Here is a 22,418-nt window from a genome sequence, read left to right as displayed (position 1 = left end):
CACCAAAGACAGCTGGAAAACATAGACATTTACACAATAATCTATGAACCCGATATTGGCATCTGTATGGCCTTTACTCTGGAAAGAAAAGCAAGTGAGGCCCATACACTTGATAACAACTCCACTCCTGAGATAAGGGAACCATTCCCACGGTTACAACACTAATCCATCCACAACCCCATACCCTCTTATTTGGTGTAAATCCCAAAACTATCGCATTAGTCTATTTTGGACACTGTGACTATCTGAGGACAGTCACATGCCCAACAGTCTCTGAACTATCAAACAAAATGTATTGAGTTATTTGATTGCTAAAATGGCACTTCACAGAGCTTCCTGCTTCCAAGAGAAGTTGCCACAGCTCTGTCATTTCTAAAGATTTATTTATTTATTTATTTATTATATGTAAGTACACTGTAGCTGTCTCCAGACGCACCAGAAGAGGGCATCAGATCTCATTACGGGTGGTTGTGAGCCACCATGTGGTTGCTGGGATTTGAACTTCGGACCTTCGGAAGAGCAGTCAGGTGCTCTTACCCACTGAGCCATCTCACCAGCAGCTCTGTCATTTCAAAGAGAATTTCAACAGTATGATTAGGAAAACAAGACTCACTGGAGCTTTGGGAAACTAAGCCACTTAGTCCTGTTGACTGCATCAGTAGCAGATTATTCTGTGAGAACTCAAGTGAGAACTTGGTGTATACTGGCCTGTATTTCAAGCATTTTATGTATGTTAGCTTATTCTTCTCTCAGAAGAGCTCTTGATGTAACTAACTCATTTCTCATAACAGATGAGAAAATGGATGTTTCCTTATTATAAAATAGGGATGCTACAGTTTCCTGGTGAGAATCAGGGACACTGTGAAAGAAACACCACTATGAATTGGATAAAATTTAGAATAGAATTAACATCTCACGGCACACTTAAGGTGATACCTATGACCTTCATGGTCATGTATGCTAATCACAAAGGTCAGCCGATGCCACAGATGTGCTTTGTAAGCCCTAAAATCTTCTGATGTTAACAGTCAAGTTTTACACATTTCTCGTCTTCACAATGAAGAACTCTCTTTCTAGGCAAAAGAAGCCCTCTTTATCTTAGCAAGTGGTTAAGGGCAGTGTGAATTTTACAGAAAGAACTTTTTTTCTGACTAAAACCAAATATTTGATTACCAAAATGCCACGTAATCTTTTTTAATCACCACTTCTATGGTGCAACAAAAGAAAGGAAATGGAGATCACACCTCTGTCTCTATCACTCACCGAAGGGCAGTGACAGACTTCTTACTGACTGGCTTTCCTCTCATTAGTCTGACACACTGGAGTTTCCTGGCAGCCTCTTGTTCTACATTACATTTTTTTCTCATAACAGTTATTAGTACATTGGTATTCATCTTAATTAATAATTAGCTAGTAAAAAGTCAAATGAACATACCATGATCTTTTATATCTGCCCAGGTCAACTGACCATAATGACCTAATCTATCCTCCATTGATGAACCTCATGCTGTCTTCCTTTGCCATGGTACAGAATTGGGTGAGCCCCTTTGATGTTTCATCTGCATACCTGATAGGGGAAACTCGTGCATGCGGAATTGCTAAATGAAAGAATATCCATGTGTTACAGCTTGATTCATAATCAGGTTCTTAATGTCTACATAATTGATTGCTCCAGTGTGAGAAGAGTGGCTTTCCAGTTCTTTCCCGGTTTCTGGTGAATAAGGGAGGGTTGAAAGGGTGTATTGTGTGAATATAATTTTCCTAAGTAAACAAGGGCAGACCCCACAGCCTCTCTTCCTCCCCCAGCATTCATTGGCCCTCCCCATCCCCTTTTGTCCTTCGTTCTCCCATTTAATATCCAGACTCTGAAATACTTGTTCAGCACCTGCAGACACTCAACCCGGGATCTCAGGTAACACAATTGAGGGATCCTGTTGCAATAGGGAAAGGAATGTCTCCTGACAGTTGATGACATTTAAAACAAAAGGAATCCTTTTCTGGTTGTTGCTCTGAAATGATGTATGCATTTCTGAGGTTGTTGCTCTGCAGTGTTTTATGGATTTTTCTCTGTGACGTTTACCTATGGAACAAACCAGGTAGCTGTTCTCAGACTGTAGCATCCTGATAGAAAGTCACGCTCCACAGGGCTCCTAACAAAACAGGGTCTTCAGATAGTGGTTGCAGCCCACACAATGGGGATTTTCTAAGGAAAGGGGTGGGGGGGGGGTGAGAAGGGAGCCTCCAGATCCATGAACTCCAGGGGAACACAGGTAGGTGAGGTAGGTCTTTGTTCTGTGACTCAGGCAAAACAGCAGATCGGGCGCTCTGGAAACAACTGGCCACAAAAGCAAGTGGCCTCTCTGAGAAGGATGGAGGAGGCTTATCCTTCTTGGCTGGGGACTGTAGCATGAGGACCTACCTGAGGTTAGATCCCTGGAACCCGTGTACAGCTGGACCTGGTAGAGCAGGTCTGTGATCTTGGCTCTGCTCTCCCAGCAAGATGGGAGAAAACCTGAAACTGGAGAGCCAGCTAGGCTGGTGTATGAAACTTTTCTAGACGATGTCAGCATTTGGATTTTTAAACCAAACTCTATCTATGTATCTATCTATGTGTCTATCTATGTATCTATCTATGTATCCATCTATGAATTTATCTATGTATCTATGTATCTATCTATGTATCTATCTATGTATCTATCTATGTATCTATCTATGTATCTATGTATCTATGTATGTATGTATGTATGTATGTATGTATGTATGTATGTATCTATCTATCTATCTATCTATCTATCTATCTATCTGCAGGATCTACAAACAAAACAAAACAAAACAAAACAAAACAAAACAACAAAAACCCTATGTCATCCAGTCTGGTCTTGAACTAGAGACAACCCTCCTTCCTCAGCCTTTCAAGAGGTAAAATCGCAGGCATGAGCCCCCACACCTATGTTTTCTTTCTGACAGTGACATTTTGGTGGGACAGCAGGTTCCATTCATTGACTGCACCTTTCTCAGAGACTTCCCCACACAACAGCACACTTTTGATGCTGCCTGTTTTTCATGCTGTTCCTATAACTTTCTAGTGAGGTATATTAAAGTGTATTTTTAAAATATGGATCCTCAAGAAATATAAACACTTTTTGGCATGTAATAAACAGACAACCAGCACCATGGCTTATGATCTTAATAATACCTTAAATCTTAGAAATTCCTTAAGTTTTTTACTTAATTTTCAGATTCCCCACCTTGGGGCACACACAACACCCAAGTGTAACTACTAAGGATGTGGGCAAAGAATACTTTCTATGTGACATGCCCTACCTCTTTTCATTTAAATTTGGGAGTGCATTTCAGTCACAGCCTACTTTGGTGCTTTGACATGGCTGCAGAATATCAAGGTCATTTAAAATGATACAAATGCTGAGAATCAGGAAAACAAATCTTCAAATTGTGGGTTTTCCTAAGTGATTGATTTAGTGATGTGATACATAAGACACTCACAAATTCTGAGGTTAAAGAATGGCACTAATATTTTATTACCAGTACAAGTATAACATTCTGGGTGTTTACATATTTTCATTCTGGCCAAGTCCTTAGTGGTTTATGTGATTCTCCCAAGATTCTCCACCAGAATCCATAATGCATCAGGCTTCTAGAAAGCTGCAAAGGGTGCCCTCCTAATGAAAAGAAGAACACAGAAACTCAAATCGGAGGATATTGGGGAGCAACGGGCAGCCTGTTTCATGCCATCTCACCAGAAAGCCATGTTTTTCACTCACTCTGGGTTCCAGTGCGTCTGTGTGTTCACAGGTTGCCACGGGAAGTGTTTACAGAGAAAGGATGCAAACACCCTTCTCCCTGCTCCTTCCCGGTGATGGTGATGCTCAGCACTTTGCATCAGTAGAGCTCTTCACAGTTTCAAGCACATCTGCTTATCTCATATGCATCTCACATAAGGGAGGAGCACCTTGTCAGTTCTTAACAGCTCACTTTTATCAGAGATGAAATATTAGGGCCAGGTATACTCTTCCTAAGTAACAGAAGGAAGAGAACTTAGCTAACTCTTGACATACATCAGGTTTCAAGTGGTAGAAGCCACCTGTCCCAGGTCTCTATTGCTATGATAAAATACCATGACCAAAAGCAATTTGGGGAAGAAAGGGTTGCTTTCAGCTTACAGCTCTTAGGTCATTCTGCATCACCGAGGGAAGTCAAGGCAGGAACTAAAGGCAGGAACCTGGAGACCAGAACTGAAGCAGAGGCCATGGAGGAATACTACTTACTGGTTTGCTCAATTTGCCTTCCTATACATTACAGGACCATTTGTCCAAAGGTGGTACCTTTTACAGTGGGCTGGGCCCTCTCACACCAATCATCAATGAAGAAAATCCCTCATAGGCTTGCCTACAGGCAATTTGATGGAGCCATTTTTCTCAATTGAGGTTCCACTTTTCAGATAACTCTAGCCTGTGTGATGTTGACAAGAAAGCAAAGAAACTAAAATACTTAGAAAACCAACCAGGATACCACTGTTATCATGTTATCATCCCCTGTGACCTTAACAAGACTAAAGCCAATGTCTGGCTCTCTAATATTCCTAACCCTCCTGCACATAGCCTATGAACGTCAGCAGAGTTCTGTGTGTCAAAAAACCTGCTGCAGATGCGCAGACTTCCTCCATTAGAATCTGGTTTATAAGTGTATCTATGTCTTAGTTTCCTGCCCATTTGTGATAAACACCACGGCCAAGAGATATTTGGGGGAGAGTTTATTTGGCCTGCAGGTTATGGTCTATCATCAAAGGAAGACAGAAGCTTAACCAGCAACAGGGAGGCAGGAACTGATGTACAGACCCTGGAGGAAAACTGCTCACTGGCTTGCTGCTCACTGGCTTGCTCCCCATGGCTTGTTCGGCTCCCTTTTGCACACACCCAGGCTCAGCTGCTTAGGGCTGCTCTGTGTCTCAGCTTTACCCCACGACCACTTTGACCTTGGCATTTCCATTAGAACTGAGGCCTGAACCTTCACCAGTGGCCTTTCCTGAGCCCTCTGCAGGAAAGACTGTGGCTGCCCTGCCATGTCAAGCCTCAGCTGCTCTCCATGACTTCTTCATGCCTTTGAAACCAACAATAGTCACACTGACAGCAATATATGCCTGTCTATATAGAACACATGGATGCTTTGGGTATTGCCTGGTGTACTTTTAATAACAATTCTTTGAGATAAAAATTCCTGTGATTCTATATCCTTTTAGATGAGAAGATCAAGGTTCAGAGAATTGCAATAACTTCATAAGCTGATATGGGGCAGATCTGGGAAGCAGGATGGATCCCCAAATCCTATGTAATTTTCTTCACATTTCTCGTTAATTTTTAAGTGATCACAAAAGTTGACATAAAGTAACATAATAAACACCCATGTGCTCATCACGTACATTCCAACTTCTAACACTACTGTCCTTTCCTTCCTTCCTTTACCCCCTCCCTTCCTTTACGGCCGCACTTACTTCAGCCACAAAATCCTTATCTTTTATCTCCTAAGAATAAGGATCTCCTCCCACACAGCTACAATACTGTTATTCAGCTTACCAGAGATTTACTAGGATCATATCATGACTATTAAATTTTATATTAATATTATCATCTGAATTCCTTCCTACATGCTGTTAATGACTATGATTTTCAACTACACACCTAGACATATACTTTGTATTTGGTCATTATGTCTTTTGTTGTTATTGTTGTTGTTGTTATTGTTACTTTCTACCACTAATTTTTTATCCTACTGACTTTAAAAAAAAATCTATTCATTTATTATTGTAGTGTGTGTGTGTGTGTGCGTGAGTGTGTGTGCATGTGTGTGTGCACCTGTGCGTGTGTGCGTGTGTATGTGTGTGAGTGTGTATGTGTGTATGTGTGCGTGCGTGTGTGTGCGTGCGTGTGTGTGTGTATGTATGTGAGTGTGTATGTGTGTGAGTGTGTATGTGTGTGAGTGTGTGTGTGTGTGCTTGTGTGTGTGTGCGCGTGTGTGTATGTGTGTGAGTGTGTATGTGTGTATGTGTGTGATTGCATGTGTGTGAGTGTGTGTGTGCATGTGTGCGTGTGTGTGTGTGTGCACCATGGCCTGCATGTGAAGCTGAGAGAACAAAGAGAGACAGCTCTTTCTTTTCATCACATGGGTCATGGAAATGGAACTCAGGTTGCCAGGATTGGCAGCAAGTGCCTTTACCTGATCAGCCATCTTGCTAACTCCAACACTGACCTCTTGAAGAATCCAGCCAAGTCCTTTTTCTTTATAAACGCGCTCTGCATTCTATGTTTACAGGGTTAATTGTAGTTTCTCTATGCTTTTGTCCTCAAATTTTCCAGCAGAGTAAACTTCTTTTGTTAAATGCCAAATCCCAAACTGAAAAGCAGAGGCTATAAACCAATAAAGAAGCTGGTCTGTGACAAAGCTTTTCCTGTGGAGACACAGCACCTGTTTCCTTACCCCAGAGAGGCAGCATACAATAAACTGAGGTGTGGATACCATCAGAGGCCAATTTGGTAAACTCATGAGTTTTATTGGAATTACTTTTAGGTGTGTGGGTAAAAGGTTACTTACATCAATATAGAGAAGAAAGAGTTCCTGAGAGCAGCAATGATTCAAAGACACTTGAATCTCCAAAGCTTACCCCAGCATGGGTGTCAGGTCACAAAATTTGGAGAACCTGAGCACACTGCACACCCTGCAGGAAACTCAACCAGTTGGCGAATATCCCTTCCAAGTGACGCAGTTAATCAAAACCTCTTCCGGGCAGCTTGGTTAGTTTCTGCTTCTTGCAGGAAGGTGGTCAGATTTCAGAGTCTTTGTAACTTAGCCTCATTGGGTCTGAGATATACTCTCAGCTTTTTAATGCTTACTAGGGCAGAGAGGGGCCTAGTGAATCTGGTCAGTTTCAGGGATTTCCTGAAGCTATTTTGAGTAGTTAACCTTCCTGCTTAAGTAGTTTCCTGTAGAATGGAATGTTTCTACTTCAGAGGAAACTGTTACACAACAGAAGCCCTCATCTTTTACTCTATTGTTAATATATAGTGTTTTTCTTAATCATAGAAAAATTATCATGGCCTCAGTATATAGAACAAAGAGTTGTCTGGAGATATTACATACTTGGAATTCATTGGATATAAAAGTTTGCACATGATGTTTTCAGATTTGGCTACAAATTTATTCACAGGCATGAATCTTGGGAAAATCTAGTTTTAGAAAACTTTGCCAGTGACGCTTACAAATCCTCCAGCTTCTATTAGATTTGGCAAATCTGTCTACATAGTAGCACATTCTCTTTACTATGGAGATGAAATCTGGGGAAGTCTTGGAGTTCAGCCTGCTTGAAAGTCTCTGAAGCATATGAGCTCCTGTCCACTACAAAGCTGCCAAACTGTTTTTACAAAACCAAAGAACTTTATTCCACTAGTGGACTTTACTCCATTAGTAATGTATAGTTAAAGCCCATACCCTGGCCTCTCATATGCAAAACTCTTAGTAACAACAGAAGACTTAATACCAGTTTATTTTGTAAAATGCTGCAAAAATAAAGACGTGTGTGTTGAAATCTGACTTAGGGGAGCACCACATAGTAGCCTGTAGGGGAGCACCACATAGTAGCCTGTAGGGGAGCACCACATAGTAGCAAGCCTGTAGGAGAAGGTGATAAGGAAGCTTAAGGGTGAAGAGCACTGGCTGCTCTTCCAGATGATCTGAGTTCAACACATGGTTATACCACATGGCTGCTCATAACCATTTGTAATTCCAATTCCATGAGGATCTAACTCCCTCTTTTGACCTCTGTGGGCACCAGGCACACATATAGTATACATACTATATGTACACACACACACACACACACATACACACACACAAATACTCAGGCACATAAAATAAATCTTAAAACTTAAAGTAGGAAAGTTTTGTAAGAATCGATCATATAGTAATTTCTGAATGTCTTGTTCATAATGCACATTCAGCAAACACTGAGATTCTTTTGTATTTCTATCACTTTTTTCCTGAGATAGGGTCTCTAGCCCAGGTCGGGTTTGAACCCTTTGTACATTGAATGGGCTTGCAGGCATACATCACTACACCTGATTTATATGGTGCCAGGAAATCAAATCCAGTACTTCATACATACCACACAAACACTCTACCCACTGCACTATATTCCATAGTACTGCTTCTATCACTTTTTAATTCATGCAAGCATTCTTTGGTTTAGCAACATAAGCTAACTAGGTATTATGTAAGATGTACTATGATTAAGTCTGTCTAGAACATGAGAAAATTAACCATCATATAGGAAAGACAGTCATGTGGATAATTATTCTCAGGATAATATGGTACATAATAGAATAGTGTGTATGGAAGTCCAGATGAACTTGCAGGTCTGGAAGGATTCACAGGCAAGGGGGTATGAATCTTGAGTTTAGACAAAGACAAGTATTCAGGAGAGAGAAGGAAGAAGTGCAGGCTCACAGCCAAGACCTGGGGCAAGTTTGAACTGTTAGTGTGGTATACACATTTTCTGTTTTTGAGAACATGATGCATGAGATAACAAGAGAAACATGATCTAGGACAGAAGTAGGGATGTTCTTTGGCAGTGGTTCTCAACCTGTGGGCCACGATCCCTTTGGATCAAAGGACCCTTTCACAGGAATTGCATATCAGATATCATCCATACCAGATATTTACATTATGATTCATAATGATAGTAAAATTACAGTTATGAAGCAGCAACAAAAGTAATTTTATAGTTGGGGGTCACCATAACATGAGGAACTGTATTAAAGGGGTATAGCATTAGGAAGGTTGAGAACCATTGTTCTGTGTGGTCACTCACAAATGTGTGTGTGTGTGTGTGTGTGTATGTGTGTGTGTGTGGTGTTTGTGAGAGAGAGACAGATACAGAGTAAAAAAAACATATGCATGAAGACAGAGAAGCTAAAGACTCTTTCAGTCAACCAAATGTAGAAGAAAAGAAGAAAGTTGCTTGGCAGTCGCTAACACAATCAAATGCTGGAAGAATCCATGATGCATGGTGTATTTAATGAATGAGTCTTCGTTATAGAGTATAGACTTCAGTTCAATTAGAATATATATTTCAGACTTTGGGTCTGGTTAATTTTGATGCATGATGCTTTTATCTGAAAGTTTTTTTTTTAAGTAATAAAGTTTGTTTAAGAACAAACCTATAAACAACTTTAAAATAATTATGCTTACTAGTTTCAAAGAAAATAGCTTAAGAATAAGTAAATACTTACTGCAATGAACAGCCTCAGGGACTCTGATCAATGAGGTCATGCACACACCAAAAGATACATTAACGACTTCACAGAGGTGTAGATAGGAACGAGGAAGCAGGAAATAAATACCGCTGTCTGAGAAATTGATACCCAGAGAGTTGACTGACAAAGTCCAATGTAAAGGTGATAAATGTTCAGAAGAGAATGCAGGGATGAGGCTGCAGTGATATCGCAGCCACGACTGGTCCTCTGAGTAGAAATGGACAATGAGGACAAATGCAGAGAGAGAAGAATAAATCTAAAGCACCAGCCAGTGCCAGCATGCCAGAAATGCTCAAGAACAGCAAGGAAGGGAGGAAGGGATGGAGGGAAGGAGGGAGGGAGGGAGGGAGGGAGGGAGGGAGGGAGGGAGGGAGGGAGGGAGAGAGGGAGCAAGGGAGCAAGGAAGGGAGGGAGGGAGGAAGGAAGGAAGGAAGGGAGGAAGAAGGGGGGGGGCAGGAATCCTCTGAGAAGTAGCTGTGAAGAAAAACAGATTTTCCAGGAAAGAATTTTAATGAAGACGATGATGAAGTCGACTTCTTGTCAATAGCAGATGTCAGAAGTCAATACGGGAGGTAATGGACTTCAAAGAGCAGAGGATGTAACAGCCCTCAGAGTTCTGTACTCTGTTAAACATCTTCCTGGTGAGATTAAGTCTACTTAAGATGTCTACAACCAGAAATCATTTGGTACCCACAGTGCTTTACTGAGGGACCAGCTAACGAGTGAACCTTGGGAAGGAGAGTATTAAGTCCTGAGGGATGAGTGGCTACATAAATAAAACAATGGATGGGACGGAGAGACATGTAAGTGGATAACACAGCTTGCTGCTCTTACAGGGAATGGAATTTAGAATCCAGCACCCATGTTGGGCTGCTCATACCCACTTGAGGCTCCGGTTCCAGGGGGACCTGATGACCTCTTCTGGACTCCTCTGGCATCTGCATGTACATGTCTGCTTCACAAGCACTCGCATGCGTGCACACTCACACACAATAAAGCCCAGATAAAACTCTGGTAGACAAGCATTGTACAGAAATGCTAGCATATTTTCTGAGCTGTGGACTTTAAGACATTTTTTCCTATTATAAAACGATAACAGCAGCAAGGAAGAATGGTGCTTCGGTTTTGAAAAAGACGGAGAAACAAGGTAACTATAAAATGAAGAGAAATCAGTGAAAGTGGAGACATTTCTATAACTTTCCAACTCTTGCAGGTTGGGAAAGTAGAACGGAGCAGTGTGTATGTGAGAACCACCCTCCCCAGGCCGGAAGGAAGGATCGCGACAGGAAATGGACAGAGAATGACCTATGATTTTTTTTTCTGACAGTGTCTCAGTTCTTCCCTGTGCTGGTTACAAAGACAGAAACTTCATAGAAAAATGAGATACTGTGAGCGGTATGAACAGAATTTCAAAAGTACATTTTATGGTGCATTAAAGAGGGGTTAAATAAGGTAAATTACAAAAGGAAAGCAGCAAAAGGTGAGAGCTGGAAGAAGAGAGAAGAGGAGAAAGAGAAAACGGAAGAAGAGGAGGAAGAAGATGAAGAAGAGGAAGAGGAGAAGGCAGAGAAACTCCTGTCTCTGGAGGAGAATCTGCTCTGTATCCTCGCCTTGCTCCTTGGCATGCTTTGTTCTGTGGTTGTAGCAGCGTTACCTTGGACATCTCTTCTGTGACTGTAACGTTTCTCTGCCTCCCTGGTAGTGAGAGTCAAGATGGATTGTCTAGGATGTCATCTTTAGATCCTTAAATGAATTACATCTTCTAAATCCCTCTTCCGAATAAGGAAGATTCAAGCTCCAGGAGCTAGGGAGATACTTTGGAAGGCTCAGGTTCTCAGCCTGCCATAGTGATTATGGACCATCCTGGTTTTAACTCTGAAAACAAACAAACAAACAAACAAACAAACAAACAAACAAAAAACATCTCCAGTTCAGAATGTTCACAGTCCCAAACCAACTTGGCTTTGTTTGTATGTTCCTTATGTTTCTCTGAAATAGGAATAAACGGAGATGACCAGTTATCTCAGTTTATCCAAATTGGCTGAGTTTTAGCACTGGCAAGCCCTGTACCCTGAGAGCCCTTCAAGTCTAGGCAAATAGTCTACAGTTTTAGCATTCAGTTCTAGAAAATAAAGTCATCTATCACCACTTCCCCAAGCAGAAATGATTGCCAAATATCTGGAATGCAGGCTCAGGCAAAATGGCACTGGAAGACTGGGAGGAAGTGGAGAGAGATAGAATGCGAGCCCCTGGGAAGCCACAGGTTCAGACCTCCGCCAGACTAGAAGAGGACTGGAGGGGTCTTTGTGAGAGCAAGTAGGTTGCAGTTAATCAATGGTCAACGTCTGGAAGTAAAGACAAAGGCAGAGAGATTCAATGGTATGAATTCTAGCAATGACAGCCAGTAGCTCTGAAATGTCCCTAATAGTGAAGATAAAGAAACAGATAAGTTACTGCAGGTGCCATCAGGACAAAAGGAGAACCTTCGTCTTTCACTCAGACCACAATCAGCTGTGAGGGCTTATGAAAAATGCTGGTTCTTGAGCCTCTCTGAAGACTCGGTATCTCAGACTCTCTGGCACTGAGGTCTAGAAATCAACAAGCAGAGGTATACTTTATCACTTTATGCATGCCTGTATGCAAAGTTCCCATGGCAGTGACCCTAACGGACAACTACGTACTAATCTTGTATTTGGGTAATCACCTCCTCTAGCATTTGGTAGAATTGGTACTTTGCATCTAAGCAATAAATTAGAGCAAAGAGGATGGAATGGATACCACTCCCATGATTACTTTTTAATCATTTAAGAATCTGCTTTAGCAGACAGGAAGGGAAGACTCCAGGGAGAAGTCTGTGAAAGGACTCCATGGGAAGGAACTGTGTGTAGCCTCTAAACTGGCACATGGTAAGTGCCATAGGTCAGGACTATGAGTTATTGGGGGGGGGTGGTTTGATGTCAACTTGAAACAAGTTAATGTCATCAACCTCAATGGAGAAAATATCCCCACAAGACTGACCCATGGGTAAGCCTGTGGTGCATATTGTTAACTGTTGACTGATGTAGGAGTGCCTACCCTACCATGGGCAGTGCCACCCCCTGTGTAAGTGGTCCTAGGATGTATATCGGGAAGCAAACTAAGCAAGCTTGGGAGAATGAATAAATAAAGCATTGTTCATTCATGGCTTCTTTTTTCTCTTTTAACTTATTCACTTTACATCCCCCTCACTGCACCACCCCCTCCCAGCTACCCGCTTCCACAATCCTTCCCCCACCTCCTCCCCTTCTTCTCTGAGCAATTGGCCCCACCAGAATCCTCCCACCTTAATAACATCAAACCTCTGTGAGGCTGGGCACCTCCTCTCCCACTGAGGCCAGACAAGGCAGCCCAGCTAGAAGAACATATCCCACATACAGGCAACAGCTTTTGGGATAGACCCTGCTCCAGTTGTTAGAGACGTATGTGAAGACCAAGCAGCACATCTTCTATATATGCTAGGAAGGCCTAGATCCAGCCTGTGTATGATCTTTGGTTGGTGGGTCCGTCTCTGAGCGCCCCAAGGGTTCAGGTTAGTTATCTGTGTTGGTCTTCCTGTGGGGTTCCTATTCCTTTTGGGGCCTGCAATCCTTCCTCCTATTCTTCCATAGAGTTCCCAAGCATGGCTTCTGTTTTAATTACTGCCTTCAGCCCTCCCTTGATCCTGTCTTGACTCCTTTTCATAACGGACTACATGCTGTAAGATGATATAAACCCTTCTTCCCCAAATGGATTTTGGTTAGGGTATTTCACCACAGCAATGGAAACTCTAATGAAGACAGCTATTATAACACTTTTTATTCTAATCTACTTAATGCATATAAAATTTCTTCTATAGTGCTTTGCTCTTAATGGTAACTGCTATTTTCATAGTGAAAATAGAGAGAAAAGGTGATATTTTATCTAACCATTCATTTTTTTAAACAAAACAAAGAACTCAAAACTATAAAGCTAGTCATGTGATACATTCATACAGAATGACTGACTGAACGTGGAACAGAGGGAAAAACACAGGGACGGTGGGGCAAAGTGGCATTGAGACCTAAGTCAGCTTCCTGCTCCATTCAGAACTATGTAGTTATTTCTGTGATGACTTGCTTAATTCTTAGTTTCACCATTCCAAACATGCTGGGGAACATTTTAACAGGAATACCTCACTCTCTGTGTAGACCTGCTGTGAACTTGGGCCTGATTTCTAGAATTTACCTTGCATACCTTATAGCTATTGAATAACAAGCACGGCAGATCACAAGATCCTGTGCCCTACTGACAGCAAGGCAAGGCAAGGCAAGGCAAGGCAAAGGGAGCTTTTGGCTACTGGAGCCAACTGGAGGAGGGGTGAGTGATGTTCATCAAGTTCACCTCAAGGGAATCCCTATGGGTAAAGTCAGGTGCCTGGGGATTTATACTATGGAAATCAGACTCTGCAAGTTGGAATTTCATTTTCAGCATTCACAAGGCTGATTTATAGGGGTGCTCCTGGAGTTCCCTGAGCTGAATAAAAATTGAGAAAGCTATTCCTTGCATGAGTAATGAAGCACAATCCTCCCCCCATATGAAGGGCTGATGACAGTTCTGGGCAGACAGCACAATGACAGGGAAATATAACAGCTAACAGCACAGCCAGGGGACACCCCTCTGGATACTGGATGCTACAGTGCTACGGTTCTATACTGAGGTGAAAGTGTTGCGGTCACACCTGACTTGCCTCATCCATTTAGAGCCTTCTCATTCCCTTTGTGTAAGATGCCAAGAGCTGTCCATGCCTGCAGCTCCTCCTGCCTGAGCTGTATTAGGGAAGGGGCGGGGGTTTGAAAACAGAGCATTTTTTCAAAATGGGTGTGTGTTCTACAAACAGGCCTGGGGTGGCAGATAGCAATCTGTCCTTTGGTAGGTTTCAGTTCTCTCATCTCCCGCAAAGAGTCAGAATCTCGTCCCGAGGTGCAATTATGATGTGTGGAAAGATGTAGTTCTCAAACAATATGGCCTATCGGTATAAGCCAACTGCTTCAGCTGGTACCAGCCACAGAACCAGCCATCTGCTTCAGGGCTGGAAGCAACCCTGACTTGGCTTTAATGATGGGTGAAAAAGCATTGTGCTGTTTGCCTAACTTAAGACAATCTCAAGGGGTATTGGACTCCATACAAGTTGTCTTAACCCTTGTGTAAGACGCAATCCCACACATTAGAAAGCAGAACAATGGGAGCATCAAATGACACCCTCGCCCACTGGCCCAGAAGCAACGACTGTATTTCTGAGTGGCTGCCTATGGAGAGACCTGAATAAGGTTAGAGCCCTCTCAATGTCTTATGAAAGGTGTCAACCCCAAAGAAGTGTGTCAGGATGGAAGACAATCTCATTACTACACAGAAGGGAGCGTGGAACATAATCCTCTTAGGCAATAAAAGCTGCAGTGCCTGTGATGCCCGGTACAGCCTGGATCATCACCCATACACCAGTGTTTCATTATGACACTGTCAACAGAAATGTCAAAACACCTTCTCTTGTAAGCAAGATTCAATTTCCTTTCATTTAGCTCTGTGATTACTTTCCCACAGGACGATGCCGTATGCAGACATCTCTCTGATGGTATTCCACATTTTCTATCATATATGCGTTGTACTTGCTTAAACGGAGCTTCGAAATATAGTCATCAAATGGGCCGGGGCAGGAAAGAATTCCTTGTCGATAGACAGGAAACACAGCAGCAGCCTGTTGGGGCCAGGGAACTGCAGATGCCAGAACTTGGCAGACTTATTTCTGTTTTAACTCTTTACCTTTCACATCTTTTCTTGTCTTTTTGGCTTGGTTAGCACTATTTAGTAGAGAGGAAATGAGCAGAATCGTGTGCCCAATGATCTTTCAATGACCTATCAATCACAGCATCGATTTCAATGACTTCTCAGAGTATGGACAATACATACAAGTTTCAGTTATGATGTTGACTGACTGATTGACATGGTCAAGCCACCAAAGGCGTCTGGAGAGAAAACCGCAGGATGAAAGCCTTGATTCATTTTTAAAATCCAAGTCGTTGGGAAACAGAGCTATCTAGCCTGCCTTGTGGTTATAGATTTGACTGGGCTTGCTAGAGAAAAGGCATTCTGTCCAACAGAATGTTCATCTGTGTTCATCTCTCCACAGGATTTCCTGTCTCAGAGAAGAGAAGAAGGAGGCTCTGGTGATTAATCTTGTTTGGTCTCTGGTGCTCTGACAAACATCATGACCTAAAGCAACTTAAAAAAGAAGGATTGTTTCATGTTGCACTTACAGGTCACAGTTCATTAAGGGAAGTCAGAACAGGAACTCGGGGCAGGGTCTTGAAGCAGACACCATGGAGTAATGCTGATAACTAGTCAGATTTTTAGTGAATGAATGCTCAGCCAGCTTCCTTTTATAGCCCAGACCTGCCTGTCTAGGAATGGTGCTGCCCACAGTGGGCTGGGCCCTGCCCACATCAGTCATCAACAAAGAAGGTCTCTTAGAGATGTGACCTCCCACCAATTGAATATGAGCAATTCTTCAGTTGAGGTTCCCTCTTCCCAGATGACTTTAGGCTAGATCAAATTGACAGTAAAAAGTAACCAACGTAGACAGGAACATCAGAACCATCTCAGCTCTGACAGAAGAAAAAAGGACTCTACCATTCTGATCCCAGTGAGGTCAGGGCACCATTCCCTTGGTGCTAGAGCACCAATCAGGAGAAGTTAGGAGAATAACATAAAAATAATGTCAAGTACTTGGGAGGCAGAGGCAAGCAGATCTCTATGAGTCTGAGGCCAGTCTGGTCTACATAGTGAGTTCCAGGCCAGTCAAGGACTACATAGTAAGACATATATCAAAAAACAAAAACAATAATAATAGCAATCTTGGTGGAAGCAATAGTTTTGCTAAATAATTCCATTCAGAGGTAATAATAGGGTTAGCTATTACCTGTCATGATGTCTTCTTGGTTTTTGCTGCGATTCACAGTGAGAGATATACATTTTGCATTGGCAATTGAAGTGCACGAACCTAAATACAAAGACATACAAAACAAATCTAATTGTCACGAAGCAATCTTCTCACACTCTCTGTTTTTAAACCACCCACTCATCAGTGAAACTCATCAACCACCAGTGTATCATGGAGACCAGAGGTCAGGCAGAGAAGTGCCTGGTTGAAAGCATCCTGCATTCAGCTTGCCTGTGCTGGAGTCCCAACTCATGCCAATATAAAACTTGCTTCTCCTAGTGCACTTCAGGTTTCTTGTCTATAAAATAGAATTAATGATATCTCGGGGGACTTCCTAAGGGGTCGGTGATATCCAACCATACTTCATTATTTACAGGGACCAAAGTCCACAAGTGCGGATGCCTCTTACAAAACCATGTAGGTTTACCTAGAATTTATGTACAGCCTCTGTACACTTCAAATTTTCTATAGCTTACTCTCAATGGCTCATATCTTTTTCTGAAAATATCTCTTGCCTTGGAAGAGACTGAATTTTTGTCAGGCCTTGTAGCCAAGGTAACGATATGTCTTGAGCTCAGGACATTTAAAGTTAATTTGCCTTTAAGAAAGTAATATAACCAACTTTTTGATGCCTTGTGCTTACCATGTAATCGTTGACTATATACAACTAAATGCTATAGCTCTAATCCTAGATTATATTCATATCCATGGCCCTGATCAAGATGCACACACACACACACTCTAACACACACAGACACACACACTGAAGTCTAATCATTGGGGAGGAATCTTATGAATCATCTCTAGCATTATTTCTCTGTATTGTGCAAACAAGCTGTGTAGTGCCTTCAACAACAGCGTCTGACCATCCAGTTCAGGTAGGTTGTCACTGGCTCCTTTCCAGGTACCCTGGTGTCCTACGATCTCCTAAACACTCTTTGAAAACATGATCTAAAGTCATTGTCATACTCGGACATTCAACATATCTCCTGAGTCCTTTGATTATTGCAACAAAGATCTATTGGAGGAACATTGATGAGATTCATTTCCTGTATGGGTGCTAAAACCATGGCTGCTCTGCTGAGAAGCCACTCAGAAGCAGCAGCTGGAGTCAGGGTTGGGAAGATTTTTTAAATATATTTTTTATTAGGTATTTTCCTCATTTACATTTCTAATGCTATCCCAAAAGTCCCCCATACCCTCCCCCCAACTCCACTACCCACCCACTCCCACTTTTTGGCCCTGGCATTCCCCTGTACTGGGGCATATAAACTTTGCGACTCCAATGGGCCTCTCTTTCCAGTGATGGCCAACTAGGCCATCTTTTGATACATATGCAGCTAGAGACAAGAGCTCCGGGGTACTGGTTAGTTTAAAATGTTGTTCCACCTATATGGTTGCAGTTCCCTTTAGCTCCTTGGATACTTTCTCTAGCTCCTCCATTGGGAGCCCTGTGATCCATCCAATAGCTGACTGTGAGCATCCACTTCTGTGTTTGCTAGGCCCCAGCCTAGCCTCATAAGAGACAGCTCTATCTGGGTCCTTTCAGCAAAATCTTGCTAGTGTATGCAATGGTGTCAGCGTTTGGAAGCTGATTATGGGATGGATCCCTGGGTATGGCAGTCTCTAGATGGTCCATCCTTTTGTCTCAGCTCCAAACTTTGTCTCTGTAACTCATTCCATGGGTGTTTTGTTCCCATTTCTAAGAAGTGAATTTTCTAAGGGGCAAAGTGTGGTTGGGAAGATTTAATGCCTGGAGCAGGGTCATGATTTTCTTGGCCTTGGTTATTGGAAAGCAGTCACCTTACTAGCAGCAAGTGTAAGAGAGATGCATTCTGCTTGAGTGTTTGTCTGCATAAAAGAGCTAAGAATAGCAAGAAATAAGAAAGGTCCCCATCACAGGTGGCATGTTTTAAAAGACAGTAAAACACTCAAGTGTTCCACTTCAGTGGCTTGCCCCGTGCTCTTACTGGAAACAGCCAGGCTTAAGTTATTTAATGTGTCAAAGAAACTATAAAAAGTTGAAAGCTAACAGATATGTCTCTTAATGTGCAAGTTCTACAACCTGATATAGCTTCGAGAGGAAGGAGAAAAACATCTATCAAGCACCAGTGTGGTGCCAAGTGTATATGATCTTATATATAATTGAACCTTACCACCAACACTGTGGGTGAGCATCACTATCACCATTTAGTTCGTGAGGAACTAGGAAGCTGAAGATGTGGAAATCTGTGGAGCTGCGCATATGACTCAGGAGAATCCCTTCCTAGCCTGTGCAAAGTCCTGAGTTAGAGCCAAAGGACTTCATATTACACACCTGGAAGTCTGTACTCCACAGCAGATTCAAAAGGACTGGAAAGTCTAGGTCATCCCTGGCTACATAGAAAAATCAAGGCCAGCCTAGGCTATGTGAAACCTTATCTTACAAACATTTTTTTTAAGGATCCTGTGTAAAAGCTCAACTAGTGAATGGAGAACTAATATTTGACTCCACATTTGTTTGCCTATAAAACTCTAGACATACACAAAACTTCTGGGAAATTTTTAGCAGAAAATACAACTGAGGGGTTCAGCAGACTCTCTTTCTTACAGCTTATTTGTAAACTTGCTTTGTGAAACTTATACAGACAATGTGATATATTTACATAATGGAGTTCTACTCAGCAATTAAAAACAATGAATTTATGAAATTCTTAGGCAAATGGATGCATCTGGAGGATAGCATCCTGAGTGAGGTAACCCAATCACAAAGGAACACACATGATATGCACTCACTGATACATGAATAGTAGCCCAGAAACTTAGACTACCCAAGATACAATTTACAAAACACATGAAACTCAAGAAGGAGAAAAACCAAAATGTGGATACTTCGTTCCTTCTTAGAATGGGGAACAAAATACCCATGGAAGGAGTTACAGAGACAAAGTTCGGAGCTGAGACAGAAGAAAGGACCATCCAGAGACTGCCCCACCTGGGGATCCATTCCATATACAACCACCAAACCCAGACACTAATGCATATGCCAGCAAGATTTTGCTGACAGGACCCTGATATAGCTCTCTCTGGTGAGGCTCTGCCAGTGCCTGGCAAATACAGAAGTGGATGCTCACAGTCATCACAGGGCCCCTAAAGAAGGAGCTAGAGAAAGTAACCAAGGAGCTAAAGGGATCGGCAACCCTATAGGAGGATCAACAATGTGAACTAACCAGTACCCCCACAGAACTATGTCTCTAGTTGCATATGTAGCAGAGGATGGCCTAGTCGGCCATCGATGGAAGGAGAGGCCCTTGTTCTTGTGAAGATCATATGCCTCAGTACAGGGGAACGCCAGGGCCAGGAAGCAGGAGTGGGTGGGTTGGAGATCAGGGCGGGGAGAGGGTATAGGGAACTTTGGGGATAACATTTGAAATGTAAATGAAAAAAATATCTAATAAAAATTGTATTTAAAAACAACAACAACAATAACCATGGTACAAACACAAACACAGCCAGTTCCATTGATACTATTCTGGAAACACTGTGTTAGATTTATTAAGTATTTGAAGAGGATTGCTGGGGAGACCTGCACAGAGGCAGGACACATAACAACCAGAACCAGGGAGGTTAAGAACTGCAGGAATTCACTTACCTCAAGATCCATTTACAGGGGCTTGAGAGATGGCTTAGTGGTTAAGAGCACTGGCTGCTCTTCAAGAGGTCCTGAGTTCAATTCCCAGCAATCACACAGTGACTCACACCATCTATAATGTGATCTGATGCCCTCTTCTGGCATACAGGCCCTATATCCAGATAGTACACTCATATACATAAAACAAATAAATATATCTTTTTAAAAAAATCCACTTAAACCACTCTTGAATGTGTGCCCAAAGGATGCTCAACTTTATCCATTGCTACTCTATTCATCATACCCAGAAATTGGAAACAACCTGGATGCCCATCAACAAATGGACATTGTCATCAGGACCAACTGAAGAATAAGCATTTTGTTGCTCCGTGATGAAGCCAGCCAGTCAGAACTCAATTCTCAAATGCAGGCCAAACCAATGAGCGAGGGTCTAGAGTATTACTTACAGTGTAGAATCACTTACAGTGCATTTGTAGTGCACAAATGGCGTGAAGACTACCATGGGTACGCCTTCTGTTTGCCATGTGCAGGCGTGAGACATGTCAAAACAGAAGCATGAGAGCTGTCACAGCTTCAGAGTGGATGCTAAGCCACTCAGCTCCATTGCAGCTAGAGAGCATAATGGGTCTCAGACCAGACATGCAGACATACGTTGTCTTCTCATTAGAGAGGACAGCCGAGGAGAATTCGGACCTGTGAAGATAATCATATGTGTATAAACATTTCCGCTCTGAGCCCATGCCAAAATGTATAGTCTGAGAGCAATTACTGTGGGCATTAAAATGTTGCTTTGTGGTTAGGATTCCATTTTATGAAAAACTATATTAATTTATTTTGATATTTTGTATCAGGTCAGCTTCATGGTTTAGCACTAACAATCCACAATGTGACCTTTAAAACTTCTCTAAGACTAGGGTTAGACCATTACAAAAAGCAGTAAAACTCTTCAGTCTTAGACTATGAGGAATCAGGAGACATGGAGAAAATTTTATAAATTTTTGTTTTCTAAGACCAGGCACAGTGCCTAGTAACATAGGCTCCAAGCAAATAAGTGGTTTTTTAGTTTAAGTTTGGTGGTTCAAATTGGTGCTGCTTACTCTTTTCTTTAATGTAGTTTCTTGTATGTGACTTATAAAGCACTTAGCCTCTTTTGTTGTACTTCTTTTATGCCTACAAAAGACATTTCTCAGGTATATCTTGAAGGAAAAGCAGTCTAAAAAATTAAAATTAAATATAAAATACATTTTTAATAGAAAGGACATGATATTGAGAAGGATAAACTGGAGGAGGGTCTAGGAGGAGTTATGGGAAAAAATGGAAGTGAATTTTAAATTTAAACTTTAATGAAATTTAAATAAAGTATATTTTGTTCCTGTAAGACATTCTTAAATAATTAATAAAATACATTTTTAAAAGCAATGTAGGTTGTGATTGGCACACACCCCTCCTCCCTTCTGTAGCTATAGCTCTTCAGCACACACCTCTAATAACCAAATTTATCTCTGGCCTCCAGATCCCTCAGTCTGGCCATGCTGGTGGCTATTGTCCCTTGGCTCTATATTGTCCCTAGCTCCTTAAGTTAGAATTTTCTCTTGGCAAAGTCAACTTTCAGGTTAGCTAAGTACACATCCTAAAACCCATTCGTGACTGAAGGTTTCCTGCACAATGTGACTTCACAGGATGTCAACGGGTGAATGTGACCAGTTTCTCCACTTCCTCTCGGTAGGTATCGTGACACAGGACTCTTCACACCGCTAAAGGATTTTCTGGATCACGGACCTGTCAGTGAAATCATCACTCATTGCCTTTTGCTAATCATTATTTGCACCCAAAAATACATGTTCGTAAAGACTACAATAATTGCTAGGATAGGTTGTTGCTGCTGCCTTGAGAAGCTTACAGTAATCTCCCTCATTTCTTTAGAGGCATGAAACAATAAAGCTGAAAGACTTTGATAGGTAGCAACTATGAAACACATGCTTTAACATTGATATATATTAAATAATTTGCTCACATGCTACTGAAGTCTTTAGTAAGCTAATTGAAGCAGCCAGTTCAAAGATATCTTAGGGAATAGTTAGAATCTTGCAGATCTTCCTCTTCCTTGAATTCCATTTATATTTTCTTGCAGGTGAAGATACAGTTGTTTCTTCAGTGTAGATAGGTGGCTAGAGAAGGGAAGAAAGCTGAACCAGAAAATCTCACAGAAATTTGCACCATCCTATGCACAGGAACAAGCACTCATCAGCATATGGACTCTGGAGCAGTGATTCTCAAACTGTGGGTCACGACCCCTTTTGGGGGGCAAACAACTCTTTCACAGAGGTTACCTTAGACTATTGGAAAACACAGATGTTTGCATTATGATTCATAATAGCAGCAAAATTACAGTTATGAAGTAGCAACAGGATAATTTTATGGTTGAGGGTCATCACAGCATGGGGAACTGTATTAAAAGGTCACAGCATTAGGA

General features: G+C 41.9%; 1 long non-coding RNA gene across 1 annotated transcript; it reads right to left on the bottom strand.

The window, feature by feature from the left end:
* Window positions 1-3,548: 3,548 nt before the first annotated feature.
* On the bottom strand, window positions 3,549-20,026 carry Gm32481. Its single transcript, XR_377899.2, has 4 exons — window positions 19,946-20,026; window positions 16,294-16,374; window positions 3,783-4,033; window positions 3,549-3,680 (listed from the first exon to the last, which is right to left on the bottom strand). It is a non-coding gene; the product is annotated as a predicted gene, 32481 (long non-coding RNA).
* Between the last annotated feature and the right edge of the window lie 2,392 nt (window positions 20,027-22,418).

The sequence above is a fragment of the Mus musculus genome, chromosome 6, assembly GCF_000001635.26.
Source record: "Mus musculus strain C57BL/6J chromosome 6, GRCm38.p6 C57BL/6J".
Classification (NCBI taxonomy): domain Eukaryota; kingdom Metazoa; phylum Chordata; class Mammalia; order Rodentia; family Muridae; genus Mus; species Mus musculus.
Note: the sequence above shows the minus strand (reverse complement) of the source record. Positions and strands in the feature narration are given on the sequence as shown.